This window comes from Sinocyclocheilus anshuiensis, unplaced genomic scaffold, assembly GCF_001515605.1.
Source record: "Sinocyclocheilus anshuiensis isolate Anshui unplaced genomic scaffold, SAMN03320099.WGS_v1.1 scaffold23, whole genome shotgun sequence".
Lineage (NCBI taxonomy): Eukaryota > Metazoa > Chordata > Actinopteri > Cypriniformes > Cyprinidae > Sinocyclocheilus > Sinocyclocheilus anshuiensis.
The window spans coordinates 543,669-548,400 of NW_015552545.1; the positions used below are offsets into that span (position 1 = coordinate 543,669).

The 4,732-nt window shown below is 38.1% G+C and overlaps 1 protein-coding gene across 2 annotated transcripts in view; it reads right to left on the reverse strand.

The window, feature by feature from the left end:
- LOC107664080 (phosphatidate phosphatase LPIN2-like) overlaps positions 1-4,704 on the reverse strand; it is a 22,623-nt gene extending 17,919 nt beyond the window's left edge. For both annotated transcript variants that reach the window (XR_001631424.1, XM_016454532.1), the window contains exon 1: positions 3,917-4,704. The gene's annotated coding sequence lies outside the window, so the exon portion shown is untranslated. The remainder of the gene's footprint in view (positions 1-3,916) is intronic.
- Between the last annotated feature and the right edge of the window lie 28 nt (positions 4,705-4,732).

Consider the following 4,732-nt stretch of genomic DNA (forward strand, 5'->3'; position numbering starts at 1 on the left):
TATTAGGGATGCACAATATTATCGTTAGGGATGCACGATATTAATGCAGAGCACTAATTCTGAGTATGGGTCCCCATACTTGGCCACATGTCACTTCCACTTCACTTCACTTCACTTCACTTATCGGACCAATATCGGAATGGCCGATAATGGCTTTAATTGTAAATATCGGCATCAGCCCGATATGAAAAATGATGCCGATAAGAGGAATACATTAACTCACATGTGCTCAGGGTGTGCTAGCAATTAGATAACGTCAACACTGCTATTAGATCACGTCAGCAGTGTGGCTCATACTTGAAGCAAAGTTTTGCCTGAATGGGGATTAGATTCACTGCTTTGTATCGCTGCATTTAAACTGAGAATGCAGGTACAGAATGACACGTTCGGTGTATGATAGAGTAAACAGTAATAGCACATGCAGCAGTGGCAGCAGCAGCAGCCTCTCCCGGGTCCTAATACCCGCTCAGTAAGGAGTTTTAATTCCATAGGGGGCGCTGTTGGCCTACTTCTAATAAAATGAAAGCAAAATGCACAAATAATATTTAGACTGTGTTTCTGATTAAATAAAGCAGTAATTGATGCCATAAAATCATGAGTATGTTTTGATTTAAAGGTCAGAAACGATAGCTTACATGAACAAAAAAAAAATCACAAACATGACACTTAAATTAAATAATTTTATATACGGATTTATTCATTAATTTATATTTTTAAACAAATTATGAGATCTAAAAGATTTTCTGAATTTTTACAACTCTTTTGCTTTAGACCATTTACAAATGTTAAATCATAAAATAAAATGTTAAGGTTACCACTGCATCTTTCTGAAAAAAAAAAAATACAGTGATTAATATATAGTTTATTTATAGTTATTTTCAAATCTTCAATGTATTGTCATTATAAAAGAACTTTATTATTGTTTATTTAATTCTAACAAATAAGTTCTTGTTAAAAACTAACCAAAATTAAAAATCATTATATATCGGTATCGGCAATCGGCCAAAATGAGTTGAAAATTATCGGCATATCAGATATCGGCAAAAATCCAATATCGTGCATCCCTAATATATATACACATACATATACACACACACACAAAATACAAAGCACTCTAATCCAAGATGTTCAAAGGTTTGTATGTTCACCTGCTCTGTTTAACTGACAAACAAGACTTTGTGTAGAAGCAAATTGTTCTGTGTACCTGTGGTCTCTCTAGGAACGCCTCTAATTACAGAGGGCACGTGTATTTGTCAGGTTCATGTTATCAGTCCTGCTGTACATAATGAAAATATTAGGTGAGTGTAGTACAAAATGTCTGTTATTTGCCATGACAGCAGACCAAGTTGCAAAGGCTATCGACCTTTAAGGCTGCATTACTATTGCACAGTCATAACTAGCAGTACACAAATACGCCACTAATAGTTATTCTTAAACTAGACTGTAATTATGAGGCACAGAGTTCTTCACAATAAACATGCAAAAACCTGCAAGAAATTAAGTCTACTGGCTGGGTGGGGATATCAAAATGATTAAAGGGGTCATATGATGCTGCTAAAACGCCTTTCTGAAACGCGTAGATTTTTACAAAGCTCATTGGTCTGAAAAGCGAGGTGTGCTCTGATTGGCCAGCTATCCAGTGCGTTGTGATTGGCCGAATACCTCAAGCGTGTGACAGAAATGTTACGCCCCTTACCATATTGTGATGCCCTGTCCGGCCGGAACGACGAGACAAAAACATTAAAACCCATTATAAACGAGGCATTTGTTGCATCCAGTGGGGACATAATTACGGATTATAATGACTTATACGCGTTGCGTTGCATCGCGCCGCGTAAACATAAAACCATGTCTGCATTTGTGATCGGAGAAATGACAAACAACAAGTGCTACTCTACACTGCCCAAAAACCTCGCGTTTGAATCGTCAGTGGCAAATTCTTTAAATATAAAGGCGGGCTTGAGAACAGCATGGCCGGCGGATTCGACGAATGAGCGTCCGGCGGGCTTGCGGCAACCACGTGACGACACCGGGCTGGACTCCGCTTCGTGTACTGTGTTGCTCACACAAAGTTGCATGTTAAGTCCTAAGACTTGACCAAGGAAACTGATTCAGTTAAAGGAATAGCTCCAACAAAATTTTATACATTTTTCTCATCCACAGGACAACCAAGACGTAGAGTTGGTTTCTTCATCGAAACAGATTTGGAGAAATGTAACGTTACATCACTTGCTCACGAATGTGCAGTCAGAATGAGAGCCCAAACAGCTGATGAAAACATCAAAATAATTAATAAGTAATCCACATGCCTCCAGTCCATCAATTAATATCTTGTGAAGTGAAAAGCTACGTGTTTGTAAGAAACAAATTCATCAAGGCATTTTAACTTTAAGATGTCACTTCTAGCCAAAATAAAAGTTCATAACCCATAATAATATGCTTCCTCAAGTGAAAAAGTCCATCTCATTTTGTCCGCTCACATGAAAATCCATTGACATATTTTAGAACGGGTTTTGCATGTAAATGCAGTGCTTCATCTGTGCATATTTCTCTTTTTCACTGGAGAAAGCAATACTACAGAAGGACAGACTCATATTTTCGCTGGAAGCAGTGGACTGAAGTTAAAAAATGCTAAATTTCTCCAATATACAAACAAACTCATCTACATTTTGAAATGTCCTTGAAATGACTTTAGTCCATTTTACTCCAGTGGGACCGTCAAATTATGTAATGTGAGTCATTTTGAATTGAGCATTTACTAAATGGCAGCTAACTCTTATTTTCAACCACCCACTTTGCTTTACATTTCTTGTACTTTGCGGTGTCATGAGGTGTGAGGCAGACAACATGCCCAGCAAGAAGTCGTTCACTTGCGTAACATAAAAAAAAGGTGATTCAGCTCAAGTTCAGTTACAAAGGGCAAACAAAGCTAGCGGAAATAGTTAGTCTTACGCATTCTCTCCTACTGTAAAAGAGTTAAATATTTAAATCAAAGCCAAAGCAAATCTGAAACGTCAAAATATGCACTAGAACACAATTCAGCTCCTCAAATCTTCAGACACCCTTGAGGTTTAATTTTCAATTCTTTCACATTCAGTAGTAAACAACATGACAATTGTCAACCAGGAGAGACATATCAAGCATATATGGTAACAGCAGCATCCGGCAGCATCATACTAAGATATTCCATATGGTCGGTCATGTTACATAACTGGAGGCTATAAAAGGTAACCCAATATGGCTGCAAGAAAAAGTTAACATGGTCACGTGCATTTCTTGACTCACTAATAGTTAAAATCAAAACTGCTTTCGCTCACAGTTGTAAACAAGTTCAGACAAGTTTCAATACAGCTGTCTTTATCAGCACTAATGCTCACTAATACTGTACAGTATAAGCTTGTTATTGCTAAACAGTCCTCGATGTTTGTAGCAGTTATTACAGCAAAACAGTTTCTTTGAGAAAGTAATTACTATTGTACGTTTTCTTATTAAGGAGTCGAAAATAACTGTATTTGAACAAAATGAAATGTTCTTTTTCAAAGAGCAACCATTCACACTAATTGTCAATGTGCAAAACTCCTGTTGGCCAGTGCAATGACATAACGCTGCTGTTTATTGAAACTGTGGTGTTTTGAATACAACAGCAACTTTTTGACAAAATGTAGCATTAGCCAGCTCTTAATGAATAAACAATGAATAAATAGATAAAATAATGAACATAATGTCGTCATGTTTGGTTTTAGGGAAATGTTCCTGTCACAGCATCAGCATTCTGGTTAGCTCGACTAGCCGACCAGCTAAACTGACATTTACATCTCTATGCTGTCAAATTACGACATGTTTGTGTCATTAAAATAGGTATTGTATACGTTTGGCCAAAACGGTTAACTCAGAAATGGTCTCGTGTAATGTTTACCTTTCAGCTGCTGTTGTTGTTGAGAAATTGGACGTTTTGTCGACGTCTGCTTGTCCGCTCTCTCGCGCCGACGTTATTCATTCATTCTGAACAAGCACCGCTGACAGCAGTGTATATTTACACCTCTCAGCGCCGACCGGATCCCTCCTGGTTGTCTCGTGTATCATAACAGTGGGCAGTTTTTCGGAGGGTCACTTCACCGCGAACCGGTCAAGCAGCGGCTCACACGCAGTGGCAGCGGTTGGCCGTGGCGTGACGCGACTGAGCTGAGGCACTTCAAAAAGAGGCCTCTCACGTGACTCGCCAAAGTAGAATTCCCCCGAGCGCAGTCTAGAATTCGCGAGATAAGCACATCAACCACTTCCTTTTAGAATTTTATTTGTGATTGTTTTGTTCAGTTACTTGTCAGTAAATAACCGGTTTCCGTTTCTTATCCTGACTGACATATGCTCATATTCATGCATTTGATGAAATAGCCCTAGCTTATGTTCACAGTGCAGGACTTTACACTCCAGGTTTGGCAGGTTTTCAAGTCAAACACATATTCTGCATTGCAACTGGTTAAATTTATTGCATAGCACTGACTATTGGTTTTGTGGTTAAGATCTGTGTCAGCTGATATGAGCAGAAAACAACAAAACCTTAATAATAACTGCCTGTGTTATCCAAAGGATCTACACAGATGGCCTTGCAACAGTGCCAACTGACTTTTATGTTTATATGTTTACATATAAAGACACAAAATGCACTAATCAAGATTTGGCAAGACATACAACAATAAATAATAAAACTACAAATCCAGAAAAAAAAAAAAAA